Source organism: Bidens hawaiensis, unplaced genomic scaffold (genome assembly GCF_021521415.1).
Source record: "Bidens hawaiensis isolate Kalapana, Puna unplaced genomic scaffold, B.hawaiensis_p1.1 tig00005181_1, whole genome shotgun sequence".
In the NCBI taxonomy this organism is placed as follows: Eukaryota; Viridiplantae; Streptophyta; class Magnoliopsida; order Asterales; family Asteraceae; genus Bidens; species Bidens hawaiensis.
The window spans coordinates 1,390,482-1,414,718 of record NW_027491333.1 but is presented as its reverse complement, the minus strand read 5'-3'; positions in this window follow the sequence as shown (position 1 = coordinate 1,414,718).

Here is a 24,237-nt window from a genome sequence, read left to right as displayed (position 1 = left end):
TAACCACTATCAATTGGACTTTTCACATATGGAATTATACTTTTGCATTCTTGCACCACATACTCCTTTCCAATTGAAACATTTCTCACATCTGTTGCTTTTGACACTTGAATTTCACTCCTTGGTTTCCAAAGAAAACCATGAGGTTCAAAACCATTTTTCAATAAAAACTTTTCATCACCACTGAGTTCTCTTGACTTCTTTCTTGAGAACACACCCTTGGTACTTTTCTTTCCTTCTCTTGGTGATTTTTCAGAGTCATCAGACTTTCCTGACTTGGTGTTATTCTTTGGAACAATCTTGATTGGTTGTGTATTCCTTTTCATTACCACATCAGGTTTGTTGAGTGAGCTGTTCCTTTTCATTTGGTTCACAGAATTTCTTTTTTCGCTTCTCATCAACTGTCACAGTTTCTTTCTCATTCTTCACATCCTTTGGATCTTTACCTTTCACTTCCTCTTCCTCACCTTTCTTCCCTTTTCCCAAGTATTCATCATACTTCTTTTTATATGGATTAAAATCTTGTCCAAACTTGGTTCCATTGGGAACATGAAAGGGTTTGAAAGTGAACCTCTCATGACAAGAATCAGTATGGTGACCATACTCATCACACTTTTTACACCATACCTTTCCTTTGAAACTTTCATGAGCATTTCCCTTCTTGAATCTCTCACTTGGTCTAGTAGGTTCAATGCCAAGTGTTTTCTGAGTTTTGAGCCCATCAAAATCAATAGATAAAGGCACAAATTCTTCAATTTTAATGTCTTGCCTCTCCACTTTACCTTTAACAAATTTGATATTTTCCAATCTCATTGGCTCATCATCCAGACTTCCTTTGTGCCTTGACTGCCTTCTCTCATACTCTTTCATAGTTTCAACTTCTCCAATGTCAAATAACTCTTGACTTGAGTAAACAGGGTACACTAGAATGAATTAATCACTTTCAAATTTTTCTTTAGGCTTCTTTTTGTCATTGATCTTTCTCAGAATTTCTTTGCTAGGTGGCTTTACTGTATTATAAGTCACCTTACATACCTTTGAACCTTCACATATGTCAAAAGACACATGTTCCCTTCTCATTTGCTCATTATGTTTCTTCATTTTTCGTGTGAGAGGTGGTAATAAAGGTAGTTTGTCAATGGAACTTGGTTTTCCATTTCTTTTGCTCTTGGTGTCATCTTCACTTGATTATTCATCACTAGGATCACTCAAATCATCTACATTCAGACATTCTTCATCAAAATCATCTTCTGATACTTGAATTCTTATTGACTTCTCATCTTTCAACTCTTCTTTCACAACAAACTCTTCATCTTCATCCACTTCTACCATTTTATAATTTTCAATGAATTCCTCTATATCTTGAAAAATATCTTTGAACTGTTTGAGATATGCCTCCCTCTTTTCTTTGTCAACTTTCAAAGTATAGTTGTTGTTGAAAGGTGGAGGAACAACCTTATACTTGTCTTCTTCTTTTAATTTGTTCAAAATGCCACAAATATTACCAGTTGACACCAAATTCTTTAAGAATTCATTTTTAACTTGAAGTGTTGTATACCTTACTTTCTCTTCTACTACCATCTTCTTCAAACCTTCAATCTCAGTCACATATCTTGACTGAATTCTGTAACTATTCATACAGTCTTGTTCAAGGCTTTGAATTCTTTCTTCATAAGTAACCTCACTTGCTTGATATACATTCAACATACTTTGGTTTTTGAAAGCATTCACTATCAAGCTTCCCTAATTTCACATTCAAGGATTCAATGGTTTCAAGCAGTTCGGATATTGAGTGTGAGTGTACCTGTGAAGAAGATGCTCCAGCTTCATTTTCAACTTTAGCCATAAATGCAACATTGGCCTTGCTTATATCATCAGCATGATCACTCCAATCAAAACCACCTTCTTGTTGAGCAGCAAGTGCTACATTTCCTTGGTTTCTAGGCTGGTTCTGATTGTTTCTGTTGGTGTTGTTTGGAGCATTTGGAGGATTTTGGTTGTTGTTTCTCTGGTAGTTCTGATTCTGAGGTATAACTTGTTGATTGTTCTGTTGTGGATGCTGGTAGTTGTTGTTAAAGTTTGGGTTATTGTTGAAGTTATTGTTGTAGTTTCTTGGTTGGCCTTGTTGATTTTGGTATTGGTTTCTTGGCTATTGATTCTGATACTGATTACATTGGAAGTTTCTTGGTTGATTGCATTCTCTTGCAAAATGTTCTAGTTGTTGACAGTTATAGAATATTGCTTTGGACTTGTCAAACCCAATTATCTCATTAGGACCTGACACAAGAGACCTCCCAGTCCTATTGAACAACCTCTTACTTCTAAAAGCCAGCATTGAGGCCTACCACTTCAAGTCCATGTCTTCAAGATCATCAGCATCAATCTGTTCTAAATCATCTTGAATGACATTGGTGTGGATCATATTCTTTCCTACAAAGGCATTAAAGGAATCTGTGAACATAGAAAACAAGGCTTGAAATTCACTTCCTTGACCACCATTTCCACCAACATAAGGTGAATGTCCACTAGCCATAGAGGCAGAATCATTATCATCAATGAGTTGGACATTGAACCTTCCTTGACTATTTGAGCTACCACCAACAAAACCTTTTGGTGTATCAACACCATGTTCAGTTGGCTCCTCAATAATTGAGATTTGTTGTTGGTTTTTCACAGACATGTTTCCCATAGGAGCAATGAGTGCATTTACACTTAGTAACAAGGTTTGTCTTCTTTAATCATCTCATTCTTTATAATTTCAATTTCAGCAGCTTGAAGAAAACATACAACATCATCAAGCTTTAATTCTTCATAGTTTGGTTTTTGTCTGATGAACATGCTTGCTGGGTACCATTATTTTGACAGAGATGACAGTAACTTTGTGGTTAAACCCAAATCAGTGACCGCATAGTCAGTTGTCCTTATCTCATTGACTATGGCAAGGTATCTCTCCAAAACTGACTTCAGCCTCTCACCATCCTTGTATTTGAACCTATCAAGCTTATGCTTAAGCCTCTCCTTCTTGATTTTCTTTAATTCAGAGTTGCCTTCAAACATTTCCAGAATGACATCATACATGGCTTTAGCAGTGGCATGGTGAGCCACCTTAGTCAGAATTTACCAAGACAGGCCCAATTTCAACATAGCAAGAGCTCGATCATCCACCTTCCTCATTCTTGCTTCCACAGCCTAATTTGCATTTGTTCCATCAGGTACATATGGTCCATTGTTGATGGAATTCCATATGTCAACATCATTGTAGCAAACTGCAACCTCAAAGAGAACTTTCCACTTTATGTAGTTTTCCTGTCCATATAACCTTGGAATTTTGTTAGTTGAGACCTCTGGCTTGCCGTAACCAGACATTTTGTGATTTTTAGAAAAGGTTTTTAAAAACAGAGACAAAAAGTTGATAAACTTAAACAAATTTTAAGATTTTCTTAAAAATTAATCAGATATGTAGACAAAAACTTCATATCTGATGATTCTGGTAAGATTGGAGCAAGATCTAGAGTAAAGATTAAAACTTAATTCAAAAGAGAGAAAGAAAACACCCAAATATTGTAGATCTGGAAGGAAATAAAGAACAGGGCAGCTGACGTCATATTTCAATGAAACAGTGTCCTGCTTACGTCATTCTTCTTCTTCAGATCTGCAACAGTTCTTGACCTTAATAGCAGCAAGAGCTCTGATACCACTTGCCGGTCCCTCTCTATAAGATATATCACTCACAATAAATGTCGTAACCCACACAATAAAGTGTTGACAAGAAGGTTAACGACCTACTATATAAGGTAAGAACAATAGTGTGCTAACGGCGAAATCACTAACACACTAAATGTTGCACAATAAATGCTAAGGTAACACACACAAACATTAACTCAAAAGACTTCCATTTATATAAAGATTCATACAAATGCAAATCGATTAGGGATTCTGTAAGGAATGTTTGTCCGTACAAATCAGCCGTCAAACTCAATATAAGGAATATTTCATGTTATGTCAAGTGTACGTTTGTGTCAGGTGCATTAGGAGGTGTGCCCTAGTTCATTCTATTTTCAAGTCTGTCTCCTAACAGCTGTCATTCCTTCTAGAAACCCTAATGATTATTACATAATCAGAAAGCATATTACAAAATATTCTAAGAGTAAAACAGGTCTTCGAGTAAGCTTTGCAGCTTTTGTCTTCTTCGAGCAGACCTGGTAACCAAAGTGTGCTGGGGAACAGTTCTCTGGTTAGGCTTACTTAGAATATTTTCCTTATAAAATATTCACCTAGCAGACTTCAATCTTCTTGACCATAGCAAACTTTGCTCGATATGGTCCTACGAGCAAACTGTTCTTCATGAATCCCTTCAACTCATTGTTAAAGGATAACTTATTAAGCAAACTGAAGTGTGCTGGTAACAATGTTTGACTTGTGTTGGTAGCACTGTAGCTTGCTTGGAGTTGAACTTTGCTTGAGAAAGTCCTTAAAATATTTCTTGGTCAACTTTCTCCAGGCATGCTCGGACTAGTGTTTATTAATCAAACCTTGCTAGATATTCCAAAGTACTTCGCTTCATTAGTTTGGTTCAGTCAAGAGTTTGCTGGTAAGCAAACCATGCTCAACTTAAAGAACACCTTTGCTACACAAAGTGAACCCTGCTCTGATTATCACTTAAGAAGACTTCAAGAAGATAATTTTGCCAAAAAGGCAAAATACCTTGCTAGGTTAAGTAAAAAAGCTTGCTCGGAGGTCTAAGTGTGCTCGGAGTCCATACTTAGCTTATTCTTGAGAGGTTGAGAAGATTGCAATCTTCCTTTGAGCATTTTCTCATCCCAACAAGGGAGGAACAATGTATGACTAACATTTTTGATCAAGTTAGCAGTGAACTTTATACATTTGTACATAGCGATCAAGTTTAATGACTTATCAGGGGTTCGATCGCTTGAGCGGGATTTCAAGTATTCATTCGAATACCCAGATGAAAACCGCATAAAGACCTCATGGCACCAGAAACCCAATGCATCCCATCAATACATGATTTAAGGCCATAAAACCGTACAACATTGAAATGTAGACCGTGTACCAGATGCTTAAAACACATTATTAACACTATATTTTGTGATCTACTGAAACATAAGACTTGAGTATGCTAGGCTATTACATTTCTGCCTTCATTACCAAGACTTTTGCTAGAATACTAACACATCTTTCAACATGGCAATTTATGTTTATATCACTTATTCCCTTACTTGTTTGTTTAAAAGCCTACCCATACACCGAACATTAATCAATAGACTTTTATTCGTCTATTTACCGGATTTGGAACAAGACAATCAATGTACCATCATCTTCCTTTTATGCTTCAAAACTCATTTTGATAAGCAATTTTCTATTCTTTTTGAATTTTTTACATTTTTCAATGTTTTTTTTAAGAATTTTATAAATGTTTTTGAATTTTTTTCAAATGCCAAAGTTACTTTCCATTTTCAGGTAAATGGTTATCCCGAATATCTATAAGTAAATACTAGGACCAAATATATACAAATATTTGTCCTTTAAACTTAAGTAACTGACATAATTTTCAGCGAATGATTTTGAGAATATTTGAATGTTTTTTGTTTTTCTCTATACAAACTGAAATCACAATATTTTTGTATTTTGCCAAACCCATTTCTCCCACTAAAATCAAAAACCATTAAAAAAATATTTACAAAGAAAATTTGACCTGGTGAACGATTACTCAAAGGTCGGAATCCATAACCTCGGTAACACTAGACAACTCTTCTTGACCATCACTCATTCCTTCTGTCTTTTCCTCACCATCAACCCTGTCATCTTTGTTCTCTTGTTCCCTAACTTGTGAGCTCTCACCAAACACCTCTGCCACATTAGCTTTATGAACAACAGAATTCCAGTTAAACCCCTCATCTAGCTGTGCATGGCATGCTTTTGATGACGAAGCTTCAGATTTCTATGATGACTCGGCTCATGTATGTGAACTCTGATGATATATTTCTTGTCGGTTGTAATCTCTACCAAACAGATTAGGACTTGAATCTCCAACTTCCGGATTAGTACATTCCCTCTTGAAGTGATCCTTTTCTTTGCATTGAAAACATCAAACTTTTGACTTATCAAATCCAAGTTTAGCAGTCGTCCCATCAAGACAATTCTTACCAGTGATCTCTCTGAATCTTTGTGCCCTCCTCACAACACTTTCCATACACCAACGAATATCAAGCATCTCCATTTCTTCTGGATCAATCTGATTGTAGGCTTCTTTTGTCATGTTGTAATTACCAATGGGTCCAGCAATCAAACATTCATACGATTCAAGAACGGATCCTAAGAAGGCCATGCGTCCAGAAATTACACATGGCCTTCTTAGGATCCGTTCTTGAGTCTTATGAATGTTTGATTGCTGGGCGTATTGGTAATTACAACATGACAAAAGAAGACTATGATCAGATTGATCCAGAAGAAATGGAGATGCTTGACATTCGTTGGTGTATGGAAAGTGTTGTGAGAAGGGCACAAAGATTCAGAGAGATCACTGGTAAGAATTATCTTGATGGGACGACTGCTAAACTTGGATTTGATAAGTCAAAAGTTCGATTTTTCGATGCAAAGAAAAGGATCACTTCAAGAGGGAATGTACTAATTCGGAAGTTGGAGATTCTAGTCCTAATCCGTTTGGTAGAGATTACAATCGACAAGAAATATATCATCGGAGTTCACCTGCACAAGCTGAGTCATCAAAGAAACCAGAAGCTTCGTCATCGAAAGCATGTCATGCACAGCTAGATGAGGGGTTTAACTGGAATTATGTTGTTCTTAAAGCTAATGTGGCAGGGTATTTGGTGAAAGCTCACAAGTTAGGGAACAAGAGAATAGAGATGATGGGGTTGATGGTGAGGAAAAGACATAAGGAATGAGTGATGATCAAGAAGAATTGTCTAGTGCTTCTAAGGAGACAGATTCTCCCAAAGGTTTTGACTCAATTCCTAATGAATTCTTTAAGTCATTTTTTCCACCTGATGTGTTTGATAGTTTTTCAGGTTAGTTCAATGGCGAAGATATTCCACATGGAAAGAATTGACTTTGGAATTGATGATGAGCAAGAGGAGGAGAATAGAGAGACTAATGAAGATCATGATGCAACAAAGATTAAAACTAGTGAAGATGGAGCTAGTGATGTTGATGAAGGAAACGCATGTATTCTTCATGCAAACATGGCGGGTCAGGTAAATTTTTATCCTGATGAAATTAAATGTAAATCGTGAATCATATGAAGAAAAGGAATTTGTTATTAGATCATTGATAACAGATTTTAATTCATTAAAAGATTATTATAATAAAATGTTTCTTGAATATCAAAATGTGAAAGAGGCTTATGATAAACTTCAATCGTGTGAGAAAAACTTGTGGATGGAGATCTTACAAGATGAAAAAACAATTTATATGCTCACTCACACGGTAGAAGATAAACAAATTGCCATCAATAGACATGTTGATGAGAAAGCGGAACTCAAAAGAGAATTGAAATTGACTAAAATTGAGATTGAAAGAATTCAAACAAAACTGAAAAGTTATTCCGCTTCTCAATATGTTTTGGATCACATTGTTCCGAAAGAGATTCCAAAAGATCATGATGTTCCGCCACCAATTTGGAGCTCTTATGTTTCAAAAGAACCTGAGGGTTTTCTTAAGGCGTTGAATGTGGAATCTAAATCACCACAACATGATATTTTATCATCTTTTCTATGTGATGAGCAAACTGGTATTTCACATAAAACTGTTAGACAACATAGTCATGTTCATCCAGTTAACAATTTGGTCGATAGGAGAAAGTGTTTATGTTGTAATTTTCAAGAAGAGTGCCCCACATATTAGAAATATCCCAAAAACATTTTAATTAGCAAAGAACGAATGAGGTTTCATTCGTTATCCACATACGTTAACCTGATCACATTCATTAACCAGTCTCTCATTCGCTAAAACTGTATCCTCATACGTTATACTTGTTGGGTTTTTACAAGATTATCAAAGTCCATATAACCCATTATATAGAAAAATGCAGCGGAAATAATTAGTTTTAAATCTTGTTTACTAATACATATAAAACACGTTTTATATAAAACCCAATGCCCGGATCCATATACGAATATTCATGCTATCAAAAACAACCATAGGGTGTTTAGCATTCTACCTTCATGTCTGAAAGAAGAGGATGAATGAGATTGAACGGCTAGAATCCAAAGAAGGAGTCCTCAAGCTTGTATACCCGACAAGCTTTAACAAACACCTAGGTTGCTAGGATCCAACACTTACAAGAACACCCTTGTTCTTCTTCTTCTTCTCAGTTCCGAAATGGAGAGAAAAGAGATAGAGCAATGTGTGTGTGAGAGAGTGTGGTTGTTTTTCTCCAAGAAAAGTGATCTCCCAATAAACAACCATGCATGCTTTGAAAGAATAAAAGGAGGAGAGAGAAGAGGGAGGAACTTTCCCACCCAAATTTCAAAATCCACTTTTAATTTCTTACAAGTATTACTTATAATACTTATGTTATAAAACATATCATAAGTAACATGCAATATGTTATTTAACCAATTTAAATAACATCTCTTAAAATATAAATTATCCATATAACTTATTTAACACACATATGCAAATATTTAGAAAACCATTTTCCAAATATTATAAGTGTTGATAATCATTACTTAGATCACATCTAATAATAATTATCGTGGTGTTTGTCTAGCTTGTTATTGGGTATGAACCGACTTGGGTCAATACGTACTAGCCACATCAACTCTAATATGTGTATTGAGCAGATCGATTCCAACAATCTCCCACTTGCACAAGATACATATAAGATTGATGCAAATAGCAAATACCGCCTAACAACGGTTTACTATCCCTAATACGCATGACGAAGTGCCATTCAATAACATCATCATCCCCTTCAAGTCCCATACTTGAAAATGATTTAGGTGAAACTATCATTTATCCTTTTATCACAAATGTCATGTTAAATCCAGAGACACAGAGTGATCATTCTCTGTTGATTTAACTTTTCAGGCCTTAGACATTCAACTCTCAACGAATAAGAGTGACAAATCCCCTATTGACTACATACGTCTCTCACTATCACCTTGTACTATACTTGAGCTTAGCCTTATGTACTGGCATGTTTCAGAGCAGCGAAGAACTAAGTCAAAGTATAATAGTCGATGAATATCAAGACCCAATATGTATCTCAGGTCGGAGGATACTACGATGTTCGCCTTTACTCAAATTTACTTATGATCACAAATCACAAGGATTCCATGCAGTAAAATTTGAGGGCGGGTCATGTCCAGTATTTATCCCATAAATATCTATGAACCTTGGCAGCAAACCCTTTGCTATATTCATACCTTATGAATATCTACCAATCCAAGTTCATAATAGTCTTACTTTCATATTTGTTCAAACAAATATGATCGACTACGGACGTTTAGAATAATCTAATTATTCACGGATTTAAACATGCTAAAATGGAACATAACTCAAAAGCATAATCATAAACCATAATCATATGTTGAGCCAAAATAATAATTGTTTCGATATCCAAATACAAAATAGATCAAATCCAATCACTAGAATATCGAAGTCCAAAGGCGCAAGTATGACCCTCAAGCTTCGGCCTTTCAAGGAGCTTCGTGAGTGGATCCGCAATGTTTTGATCAGTGTGAACTTTGCGAATACATATCTTTCCTTTTCCAACTTCATCCCTTATGTAGTTGAATCTCCGCTCAATGTGCCTAGTCTTTTGATGTGCACGGGGTTCCTTGATTTGAGCAATCGCACCCTCGTTGTCACAAAAGATTTCTATAGGGTCCTGAATGGTACGGACTACCCCTAGATCGGCAATGAACTTTCTAATCCACGCAGCTTCTTGAGCTTCCAAGGAGGCGGTGATGTATTCTGATTCTGTGGTGAACAAGGATACCACGTCTTGTTTTGCGCTCTTCCAAGAGACAGCACCACCATTTAGAACGAAGACATATCCCGATTGTGATCGAGAATCATCTCGATCAGTTTGGAAACTCGCATCCGTGTAACCCTTTACAACGAGTTTCTCCTCACCAGAGCCATATATTAGAAACATATCCTTAGTCCTTCTAAGGTATTTCAATATGCTCTTAACTGCCATCCAATGGCTAGTTCCCGGATTTTGTTGGTATCGACTTGTCATGATCAAACCGCATGACACATCCGGTCTAGTTCAAATCATGGCATACATGATGGATCCTATAGCAGATGCATATGGGATTCCACTCATTTTTTCTTGCTCATCCTTTGAGCTTGGACATTGAGAAGCACTCAACATCATTCCTCTTTGAATAGGTACCAAACCTTTCTTAGAGTTTTCCATCTTGAACCTTTTCAAGATCTTGTCAATGTATGCACTTTGATTCAAACCTATCAACCGCCTTGATCTATCCCTATAGATCCTTATTCCCAGAATATAGGCGGCCTCACCAAGATCCTTAATGGAAAAACAGCTTCCAATCTAGGCTTTTACACCTTCCAAGGTTTGAATGTCATTTCCAAACAGTAATATGTCATCGACATATAATACCAGAAAGGTAATGATGCTCCCACTAGCTTTATTATACACACAAGCTTCATCAGCGTTTTTGATGAATCCAAATTTCTTAACTTCAACATCAAAACGGTGATTCCAACTCCTAGATGCTTGTTTCAATCCATAGATTGATTTCTTCAACTTGCATACTTTGTTAGGATGTTGTGGATCGACAAAACCTTCAGGCTGAACCATATAGACATCTTCCTCAAGGTGTCCATTTAGAAAAGCAGTTTTAGCATCCATTTGCTATATCTCATAGTCATAATATGCGGCTATGGCAAACAATATCCTTATAGACTTTAGCATCGCCACAGGCGAGAAAGTTTCATCATAATCAACCCCTTGAGTTTGAGTGAAACCCTTTGCTACAAGTCTAGTTTTATAAGTATCCAAGTTTCCATGCATATCAGTTTTCTTCTTTAAGACCCACTTACTTCCAACCAATTTGGAATTTAGAGGTGGTACAACCAAGTCCCATACTTGGTTGTCATGCATGGATCGCATCTCAACGTTCATGGCTTCCAACCATTTATCACAATCAGATTGTGATATTGCATCTCGGTATATGGTTGGTTCATCAGAATCTACCACATAGCATCCATCCATGAAAAATCCATATCTTTCAGGTGGGGTGCTAATTCTACCAGATTTGCGAACGTTTTGTGTGGGTTGAATAACCAATTGATCATTATCAACAACCTCTTGCTGATCGCTAGTGTCAACCAAACGTGTATCGGCTTGTGGTTCTCGATCCTACTCGAGTTCCATAGTTCTATCAATTCCTTCCATAAGGAACCTTCTTTCCAAGAACTTAGCTTTGCGAGCTATAAACACTTTATGCTCATTTGGATTGTAGAAGTAATATCCCATCGAATCTTCGGGATATCCTATAAAGATACACATAGTGGATCGGCTTTCAAGTTTGTCTGGGATGTAGATCTTAACATAAGCCTCACAGCCCCATACCCTTAAATATGATAATGATGGAACCTTTCCATGCCATATATCAAAAGGTGTCATTTCCACTTTCTTGGTTGGTGCCATATTTAAAATACGGGCAGCAGAGATCAGTGCGAAACCCCAAAATGATAGAGGTAATGTGCTTCTAGCCATCACGGATCGAACCATATCCAATAAAGTTCGATTCCTCCTTTCAGACACACCATTATGTTGTGGTGTCCAGGTGGAGTAAGTTGTGAGACAATCCCACAATTCCTAAGATGTTCTAGAAACGCATCATTGAGGTATTCACCTCCTCTATCGGAACATAGTACTTTGAATGTTTTATTGAGTTGATTTTGTACTTCATTTTGGAAGACCTTGAACATTTCAAAGGCTTCATTTTTGTGTCTTAACAAGAACACATGCCCATAGCGACTATAATCGTCGGTAAAGGTAATGAAGTATCTTTCACCATTTCTTGTCATTGTCCTAAAAGGACCACATACATCCGAATGTATGATACCTAATAAGTCTATCGGCCTTTCATTAGTTCCACTAAATGGTTCTTTGGTCATTTTTCCCAATAAGCAAGATTCGCATTCATCAAATGAATCATCACTTGATTTCAAAACACCATTCTTTTGAAGTGTATGAATGCGATCCTTGTTTATATGACCAAGGCGACAATGCCAAAGAAATGTTTTACTCAAATCCAATTTGAGTCTTTTGGTGCTTGCTTGGTACAACGAGTTATCAATGGATGTATCATCATGAACCAATTCATAAATCCCATTAAACGTCATCACTTTAAAATAAAAGACATCATTCATGAATACATAAAAACCATTGTTTACAAACTTGAAATCATAACCAAATTGTCTTAAAAGAGAAACGGAGATAATGTTTCTAGTCAAACTAGGAGCATACAAAATGCTTTTCAAAATAACTTCCAAACCATTTGGAAGCTTCAAAACGTAATCTACTCGGGCTTGGACGTCAACCTTTGCTCCATTGCCCATGAAGAGACTTATATCTCCTTTCTTGAAATCATTTCTTCTTTTAAACCCCTGCAATGAATTGTTCCACATTCGGTATCCAATACCCACGTGTTAAAAGAAATAATATTAAGATCAATATGGATCATGAAAGTTGTACCTGAGGTTTGCCCTGCATCCCTCTTAGCTTTCAACTCCTTGAGATAGGTCGGACAATTTCATATCCAGTGACCTATCTCCCCACAACCAAAGAAAGGATCCTCGGCGCTAACCTTTAGCTTCTTGAGTTTGGGTTCCGCCTTTGCCTTTCCTTTGAACCCCTTCTTGACTTGCCCCTTAGCCATGGCAACCTTTGCCTTTGGTTCCGGGTGATGCCTTTTCTTCAAGCCACCCTCATTGATCGCAAGAACGGGTAAAACCTTTTTACCCATGCCGGCTTTGGCTGTCTTAAGCATTGCGTGAAGCTCACCAACGCTTTTGTCCCATCCGTTCATGTTGTAGTTCATGACGAATGTCTCAAACCTTTTAGTTAGGCCGTTAAGGATCAAATCCGTGGCTAACTCTTTTGAGACGGGACAGTTAAGCCGTTCAAGCCGATCAATGTGGCTTTTCATCTTAAGCACATAAGATGATACGGATTGGGTTTCTTCCATATGACATGCATGAAGTGTTCAAACCGTTTCGAAGCGCTCCACCCTAGCTTGAGTAAGGAACATTTCCTTAAGTTATGTGACCCTATATCCTACTATTCAAATTAACAAGGTAGTCAACGTTTGACAATTGCAACCCTTTGCAACTTCTAGTTTTATGGGATCGGTTAAACATCATATGTTTAGTTGGCATGTTTAATCCTATCAACACCTTTGAACGCCATGTGGCGGTGACTATTCACATGGTTTCAAATCAAGTCGTCCTACTTACACACACGTGTGAGTTTACACATACAAGTGGTTAGGTGACCCTCATTCCACAAGTATTGTAAAATCACCTTAAGATCACAAGTTTTCTTAAATGTGGTTAGGTGACCCTATTCCACGATTCAAGTCTACGAGTGACTTAAGTGTCGTATAAAATGATGGTGTTCAACTTGTTTTAAAAGGGATTTTAGTTTTCAAAAATTCTAGATTGGAAAACTATTTTAATGTACCTTCCATTTGCATGCATTCAAATGTATGGTACCTTTGAAAACCAATTTTCAAATTCCTTTTAATAAAACCCATTTTATTATGAAATCATTAATAGTAAATAAAACCAATTTTATCACTTAATAATTTCAAAGGAATCACTTTTATGCTAGTTGTCGATTTTAATTGTTAACATCCAAACATGATAAAACAATAAACATAAATCAACCACACAAGCACAAAATACAAACACAAGTCCATAACCATAGCCACCTAAAATGACAACACTTGTTGATCGAAACAAGTGTGCCAAAAGGTCTCTCCTAAAGGACGAGAATGACACAAGGCATGTGTCGGTGAACTCCCACTTGATCCCGCATCTATATGCTTCAAGTGTCCACCTTATGTTGTGACTCTTCCACTTTATTTGGGCTTCCATATGGGCTCCAACTTCAGCTCCTAGCTAACTTGGGCCTCCAAGTTTGGGCTTTGGTCATTGGGCTAAAATCCCATTTTGGACTATGAAGCCCATTAAGGCCCAAAACCAAAACCGTAATTTTGTTGCATCTTCTTTTACAAAAAACATATCCTAATACATTTTTCTCTAGTAAAAGAAATACAACTAATATACTTATTATTACAAACCAATATGAAATGAATAAATAAATTACAAACCCAAATAAATGAATATTACAACCAAATTGAATATTGAATAAATCACAACACAAACACACATCCAAAGGTCATGGCTAGGTTATGAACATCCAAATGCACATCCAAATATGAAAGGTATTAGAAGAACAAAATGGTTCCCCTCTTACCCATAAAACTTTCGGCCAAGAGAAACAAAACCGAAAGTTTCGGGTTTTGTCCAAACAAAATAATTAATCATCCATATGACTTAATTCTTCAAGATTATACATGCATGTAAAGTATAATCTTGAGGAACCAAGGGGTAACCAAAAAGCCAAAAAAAACTTTCGGCCATATGGTGAACCACACCATAAAACCCGAAAATTTTTAGATTTATGAAGCATGTATCCGTATAAGCGGCTCTTGATGCCATTGTTGGGTTTTTACAAGATTATCAAAGTCCATATAACCCATTATATAGAAAAATGCAGCGGAAATAATTAGTTTTAAATCTTGTTTACCAATACATATAAAACCCGTTTTATATAAAACCCAATACCCGAATCCATATACGAATATTCATGCTATCAAAAACAACCATAGGGTGTTTAGCATTCTACCTTCAAGTTCGAAAGAAGAGGATGAATGAGATTGAACGGCTTGAATCCAAAGAAGGAGTCCTCAAGCTTGTATACCCGACAAGCTCCAACAAACACCTAGGTTGCTAGGATCCAACACTTGCAAGAACACCCTTGTTCTTCTTCTTCTTCTCGGTTCCAAAATGGAGAGAAAAGAGAGAGAGAGCAATGTGTGTGTGAGAGAGTGTGGTTGTTTTTCTCCAAGAAAAGTGATCTCCCAATAAAAAACCATGCATGCTTTGAAAGAATAAAAGGAGGAGAGAGAAGAGGGAGGAAATTTCCCACCCAAATTTCAAAATCCACTTTTAATTTCTTACAAGTATTACTTATAATACTTATGTTATAAAACATATCATAAGTAACATGCAATATGTTATTTAACCAATTTAAATAACATCTCTCAAAATATAAATTATCCATATAACTTATTTAACACACATATGCAAATATTTAGAAAACCATTTTCCAAATATTATAAGTGTTGATAATAATTACTTAGATCACATCTAATAATAATTATCGTGGTGTTTGTCTAGCTTGTTATTGGGTATGACCCGACTTGGATCAATACGTACTAGCCACATCAACTCTAATATGTGTCTTGGGCAGATCGATTCCAACAATACTGTTCCACATACGTTAGCACCTTGGTCCTCATTCATTATAAATAACCACATTCGTTAAGCAATTGAACGAATAGGTCTCATTCTCTATACTTATCCTCATTCGTTAAACCCATTAACAAATGAGTCCATACGTTAAGATAAGAGAATGGAAAGTATCACTAACGAATGACCATTCCCAGTAGCGAATGAACAACTTGAATCAATACATTAACGAATAAGTGGTTGTGAGAGGTGAATGTATCCGGAAAAGCGTGTTTCGCCGGAAATTACAGTTGCGGTGGCTGGAGAAACGGTTATCGCGCCGAAAAACTCAAAACTTCATCAGATCTTCAAATTATCATCACAAATCTTAAACGAAGCTTTAGAATATGCATTAAGAACTTGATGCAATCATCAATTTCATCAATAACACTATGAATCACCATCATTTCATATAAATACAATAGCAACTCATCCATGGCCGTTAATGGCGGATTGAATCAATTAATCAAATTAATCCACCATAATACACACGAAGATTCAGTTCTCATCCAAGAACAAGACTTCATCATTAATTCCATTATTCATCCACTGCTTAACACCAAATCTGATCAAAACAATAAGTTATCTTCAAGTACACGAAAAACATCATTTCGATCAAAATTTTGCAACGAATTGGTGTATCACGAGCAAACGTCTGCTCTGATACCAATTGTGAAAACGTTAATACGTTATACGTGCCAAGATCTAGTGGCTAACATGATACATCAATCACATACAAGATGAATACGTTAAGGAATAACTTATTGATTTGTTATTGTTCATACATTACGAATACATTATAGAGAGAATCCAGCATGGTGATGACATACGTTAAAGGAATGACACGGATCTAATCTGCTTAACGATTGTCACAACCCCCACCCATATACCTTGGGAGGGGAGCCATGAACATTGAGTAGTGGTATCGGTGTTTATTAAAATAAATTTGCAGCGCAATATTTTATCAGAACTGTAGTTAGGAAAAATTATCAGAGTTATAAAAATACAATGATTCTTATTTCATAAACTGAAACAAACCCTATTTTTATAAAAACTTATGATTTATAGGGATAAACCCTAATTTACAAAGCCCCTTATTTAAACTGGAAGCCCGCATACACCATTCCTTTGTCTCTACAAGTCACCTAAAACATGTTTAAAAATATTTGATCAGAAGAAAATACTGGTGAGAGAATTCACATGTAAATTACACATTTTACAATTACAGAATTAAGATGTTTTTATATGTGCCTGCTTACAAATTACTGAAAGGTACTTGTAACTCACTGTATCTATGACTGTGATCATATTACTTATTGGTTAACACTTGCCCAATAAGTAATGTGTAATATCCCAGTAGGCAAGCATTGTACACAAAACCCCATAATAGCAATAGTAATCATCTCGTAAGTATACAGTGACTTATTCACTGTAATGTACTTAAAACACTATGAAAAATTTGGTACTGTTTATGGCGAAGCCAAAGCCGGTACCATTCTTGCATATTCAAAAAATATTTTGTACACTCACGACATTTCACACCTTCCATATTATGGTTTAAAAACATAGTAGCAATCTTTTCGCTTTCATGAGGATGACAAAACTTACTTTCTACTATTTCTTTGAATTCTTCCCCGTTCGTAGTGTCGAATTTGTTGCTGCCTTTTACGTGGAGGATTGTGTTCCACCATTCTAATGTTTCATTAATGAAGAGATTAGAAGCATACAATATCTTATATTCTTCAACACGTTTATTGATTCTTATAACACCTTCTGTCTTTTCTAACAAGCGTAGTGTTTTAATAGATCCTTCATTTCCAGAAAATTCAAATGGCTTACAGGCCAAGAAATCCTTGTAAGTGAAATTGGTAACTTTTGACTTTTTGGGTAATGGATTCTAATTTCTATTTCCTCCAATCAAATTGTTACTAGCCTTAGGGTTGGACTTTCGTTTCTTACTCTTAGTCTTACCCCTAATTACTGCTACGGGATGCCTAATAATTTCAGCAATTTAAGGGAGTGCATCAACGATTATTTGAGCTATCATATTTTCAATGGCATTCATATTCAGAGCACTTGCTTGATTAGAATTTTCTTGATTATGCCGGTTTTCTTGATTTTGCTTGTTTTCATGATTGTGCTCATTTTCACGATTGTGTTGGTTAGAAAAAACTTTATTCGACATCTAAGTTGCAAACAAGGATGAATTATTAATATCGTAGTTAAATAATAAAGTAAGCAAGATATTAATAACACAAAAGCATAAAAAACACATAGGCAGAGAATATGTCAAAATCGTCAATCGTTTCATATATTTGCATCACTATATTTTCTATATATTCTATACATATATACACACTTTTTTTTACAAGAATGAATTTTTGATAATGAACATATATATATATATATATATATATATATATATATATATATATATATATATATAGGGTGGGTATCATTTAAGAACTCTAAAAAATTTAAGAACTCTTAGGAACCCTTAACAACCAAACAATTTTTTAATTTTTTTTATATATTAAAAATATATTAAGAGTAGTTTTATCATATTTTCTATAAAAAATTTTATTACATATAATAATTACAAGTTTACAAATATGTAAAATTTATACTCACAAATTTACATAGGTGTAAAACAAAGCATAGATATGTATAAAAACAAATTTTCAAAATTTTAATCGTAAATATAGATATAAAAAAATGATAAAACTACTCTCAAAAAACATTAACATACAAAAAATTTTATAAAAAACGTTAGTATTCAAGGGTTCCTTCAAGTTCTTAAATAATTTAGCAGTTCTGTAATGATACTCATCCTATATATATATATATATATATATATATATATATATATATATATATATATATTAGTAGTCTTTATATATAGGGTTCCCGATCATAATATTTCCAGCTAATATTCTCCCCAATATTCCTTAGCATGTTGTTGGTGTATATCAACTCTTCCCCATAATGGCCTAGTTCTGCCATATTCTCTAGTGTCATGTTGGGGGCAGTTAGACGTTTCGGCTTTGAATGGTGCATAAGGATTTGTCATCAAGATATGGAATTGACAATCATTGGTCCACCATTTTTCGATATGGGCTTGGCTAATGATGTCATTAGAGGGAAATATATTTTCTTGGTTTTTAGATGGTATGGTTGGGTTGATTGAGGTTCCTACACATGTATCATTTATTATTGATTCAAAAATTTCACATTCACCTAGGCATAGTCTTCCTGCATTGGTATTTGTGAAGGGGTTTGTTGTTGAGAGGGTTGTGATTCAGTTGGTGGTTCTAGTTGTGTTTGTGGGGTGTTGTGTCTATCATTCTTTTTTCCTTCTTTCTTTTCATCAATCTTTTTTTCCAATCCTTAAGTCTTCTTCTTCGTTTTGCTTTTGGTTGCCGTAGAGGTTGTGCTTGGAATATCATAGGCTCTGGGTATATTGTATCACTATGGTTTCCTACTTCCATATCCGTAGTGTTAACGAATATGTTTTCAAAAGCTTCAACGATCTCGCTCATGTTGTTAATCAAAAACAATAAAACAACAAACTTCAAAAGAAAATTCGTATTTATTTATATTCACGTGTGGTTAAAAGCTTATCTATATAGTTAACACATAGGTTAATACATTTATTTCCTAACCCTTTATTTTAAGATTAGGTATTATTAAGATACCTATATTGCTTAAATCGGTGGCTCTGATACCACTTTAGCTATCACAGCCTCAGACCCCTGTACCCCGGGAGGGGAGCCGTGAACATCGAGTGGTGAAATCGGTGTTTATTAAAATAAATTTGCATCGGAATATTTTATCATAACCGTAGTTAGGAAAAATGATCAGAGTCATAAAAATACCATGATTCTTATTTCATAAACTGTAATAAAACCAATTTTTATGCAATCATAAGTTTATAGGCATAAACCCTAAATTACAAAACACATTTCTTTATTCTGGTAATAAGCCACTTATTAAAGCTGGAAACCCACAGACATCATTCACTTGTCTTTAACAAGTCACCTGAAACATGTTTACAAATATTTGATCAACAGAAAATATTGGTGAGAGTATTCACGTGTAAATGACACATTTTACACTTACAACATTAAGATGTTTTTATATCTGTCTGCTTACAAATTACATTACCAAAGGGTACTTGTCACTCGACCGTATATATGACTGTGGTCATATTACTTATTGGCTAACACTTGTCCAATAAGTAACGTGTAATAGACAATAGGCAAGCATTGTATTCAAAACCCCATAATACTAATAGTAATCATCCTATAAGTCTATAGAGACTTATTCACTGTTATGTTTTGAAAACACTTTGAAACTTTTATTTCCTTGTATTGTAATAATCTCTCCTGTTGGAGTACTAACCTCAACAAAATTATTATTACATTGAATTCGAGCATGATTGGATGATAACCAGCCCATTCCTAATATGACATCTAATCTAGCCAGATTCACTGGAGGTAAGTTTGCTTTTCTTGAAACCTAGAAAGTCTATATTTTCTCCTTGAAGTACTTCACGAATATGAGTGAAATTTCCGTCCATCATTTCTACCGTGCAGACTTGATTAAGCTTGGTTAAAGGTTGATTTAAAGCTTGATAATAATTCATGTTTATGAAACTTTGATTTGCTCCAAAATCAAACAGCACTTTAGCGTAAACTTTATTAACGAGAAACGTACCCGCAATGACGTTCGAAATCATTGTTGCTTCTTGTGCAGTAAGCTGAAAAGCTCGCGCATTCATCTTAGGTCCATCTGTGTTCTTTGCTTTGTTTTCAAGCACCTTTATTACTTTTGGACATTCTGAACGGATGTGGTCAGGTTTTCCCCAATTATAGCAAACGCGGTTTTCTTTCCTTCTACATTCTTCATCTGTATGACCAAGCATTTTGTTGTAACTGCAATACTTAGTTTTCTTAAAAGCACGTCTCCCTGAGTGCCTCTTTTTGCAGATTTAACAGAAAGGCTAAGAATAGGATTGACATGTTCCTTTCTTTTGAAATTCTTAGGTAATCTTCTAGGCTAAATCCTTCTTTTTGTTTTCTTCCTATGTTTGGATTAATACGTCTGTCATGGTATTGGCTAGCATAATAGTCTCCTGAATAGTCTGAGGTCTAGCCGACTTTACCAAATCACGGGTTTCACTTACTAATTCCCAAATATAACGAGAAATTACAACTGATTCTGGCGAAGCCAAAGCCGGTACCATTTTTACATATTTGAATAATTTTGTCATATACTCACGAAATTTCACACCTTCTATCTTGTGGTTTGAAAACATAGTAGCAATCTTTTCTCTTTTATGGGGAGGACAGAACTTCCTTTCTACTATGTAACATCCTACTTTTGGGTTATAATAATAAAATAAATCTCGTTTATTTTAACAGTGTGTCGTTTATCGGTTTAGATAAATAAAATATGAGTTGGGCTTGTGTTGGTTAAATGGATATGAGTTATGGACTTGGGTTAAAAGGAATGGAGAAAAGACCATGGGCTTAAGCCCATGATCCAAAATATATAAACCATAATCACCATTTAATTCCTCATTTACATATATTCCATGCACCACCCAAAACACACACTTAAGCTCTTTCTCTAGTTTCTTTCTTTTCTCTAGCCGAACCAAGAAGGAAAACCGATCCCAATCCAAGGTAATGATAATATGATAGTGTAAGAACTCAAACCCGTTAGACTTAGTTGCGATACGACGAACCGACACCTTCAAACCGTTAAAGTCATGAGATCAGGGTGGAATCGGGTATGAACCGAACCAAAGATGAGTTTAGGGGTCACCCTAGCTCATATCTGGATCGAACGGGACGAAAAACGGTGAAAAAAGAGTAAGATCTCGTTTTTCCGACGAAACCGCGGTTTTCCGACGACGACCGCGCCAATAAGGCGGCGCCGGAAAAGGTGTACGAGGTAATAATATCAGGGAATGTTCCCTGACATTCTGACCTAACCCTAGTTAGTTAGTGGGCGTAACGAATTAGCAAGCAATTCGTGTGTTGATTCGTTAAGGGAAGAATAACAAACTAAGTCTCGTTCGCTAAGCAGTTCGTTATAATGCCAATTCGTTATAAAACCAGTTCATCACAAAAGGCTAGTTCGTTATAGAGACCAATTCGTTATGAAGGTCCATAAGTGGTCAATCGTTATGATATAACGATCCAGTACTCCATTCGTTAGAGATTTCTAATTCGTTAAGAACTGGATAACGAACTGGACAACTAATTAAGTTTGAAAGAATGACAGAAAGGCCCCTAGACTTGTAATATAATGATTAAATTACAAAGAAGCCCTCGAACTTTCTAAATTAAAATCCTAATGGAAAATGTGTTAAGGCAGTTAATGAAAATAAAATTTTTCCAAGCGGATCTGGCAGCTTAACCCCAGCCAGGGGCTCTGCCCCTTGGACCCCGCTAGGGGCTGCCGCCCCTAGAACCCCGATGCCAGGGGCGCTACCCCTGGACCCTCGTTCGTTGAGGGTACTAATTAAACTAGAAACACGATATAGATAGAGATAGTTAATTGATACGTGTAATTGTTATACAGTTAGCCGTGCACAACTCAATAAAGGAATAACAATTAACGGTGAACGTAACCGTGTTCAGGTAAGTTTCTAGCCCCATTACTTTCTAAGTTTTCGGGGCTGTGTGCATACTCGATGTGATTAGTTAATACACTTATCCTAAGTGATAAGTGTATGCCATAAATGTATTATGTGAAATGTATGAATGATTTCTTGTCGGTACGTGAACGATCTTCGGATATTACATGTACTGCCATGTAATGGTTTGATGATATATATATGTTATAAGATGAAGAATGAATGATGTATGTACGTGTGAAACTTACACTTATGTATATAGATAAGTATGCTATGAAGGTATGGAAGAAAGGGTGACCGGACCCTAATAATATTCGAGGATGGATGGTACCGGACCCTAATAATATCCGAGGATGGAAGGTACCGGACCCTAATAATATCCGAGGATGAAGGGAGACTGGACCCTAATAATATCCGAGGATTGAGGGTAATGGACCCTAATAATATCCGAGGTATGTAGGGTGAAATGCCCTTTATAATGTAAGGTTAACTATGAATGTGTATGGACGAATGATGAACAGGTTATGTATGTAATGCGTACCTTCGGGCACGTATATGTGTATGTAAAGTAAATTTTGTGATTAACTAGAACTCACTCAGCGTAGCTGACTTTTAGTATGCACGTAGGTTAACAGGTTGAGGCAGCTGGTTTGACCGGGACACATGGCAATGTTGAAGAGGCTGACATCTGAAGATTTGTCATGATGTTTTGATATTATAATTTATGTTACGTTTTAAAAATACAAGTTAAGAATGTTTTGTAATGAATGGTTGACCTTTAATATTATTCTGCGAAAGTTTTAACTAACTCTGATATTTAGAACTGTGTTTATGAGTAAATCCAACACTAAAGTAGGCACCGGTAACGGGGCCTTACATACTATTTCTTTGAATTCTTCCTAGGTCATAGTGTAAACTATGTTGCTGCCTTTTGCTTGGAGGATTGTGTTCCACAATCTAATGTTTCGTTAATGAAGAGATTAGAAGCATACAATATCTTATCTTCGTCAGCACATTTACTGATTCTTATAACACCTTCTGTCTTTTGTAACCAGCGCAGTGCTGTCATAGATCCTTCATTTCCAAAAAATTCAGTTGGCTTAAATGCCAAGAAATCATTGTAAGTAAAACCGGTAACTTTTGACTTTTTGGGTAATGGATTCTTATTTCTATTTCCTCCATTCACATTGTTACTAGCCTCAGGGTTAGACTTTCGTTTCTTACTCTTAGTTTTACCCCTAATTACAGTTACGGGATGCCTAATAGTTTCAACAATTTGACGGACTGCATCAACGATTATTTGAGCTATCATATTTTCAGTGGCATTCATATTCATAGCACTTGCTTGATTAGAATTTTCTTGATTATGCTTGTTTTCTTGATTTTGCTCGTTTTCTTGATTGTGCTCATTTTCATGACTGCATTGGTTAGAAGAAACTTCATGCGACATCTAAGTTGCAAACAGGAAGGAATTATTAATATCATAATTAAATAATAAAGTAAGAAAGATATTAATAACACAAAAGCACAAAAAACACCTAGGCATAGAATATGTCAAAATCGTCAATCATTACGGCATTTACTCTTTTTCATATATATGCATCACTATATTTTACATCTAACCTATATTTTCTATATATTCTATACATATATACACACTTTTTTCTACAAGAATGAAATTTTGATAATGAACACACACACACACATATATATATATATATATATATATTAGTAGTCTTTATATATAGGGTTCCGGATCATAATATTTCCAGCTAATATTCTCCCCAATATTCCTTAGCCTGTTGCCGGTGTTTATCAAATCTTCCCCATACTAGCGTAGTTCCACCATGTTCCTCGATGTCATGTTGGGGTAGTTGGATGTTTCGGCTTGGAATGGTGCATAAGAATTTGTCATCAAGGTATTGAATTGCCAATCATCAGTCCACCATTCTTCCATCTGGGCTTGGCTAATGATTTCATCAGGGGGA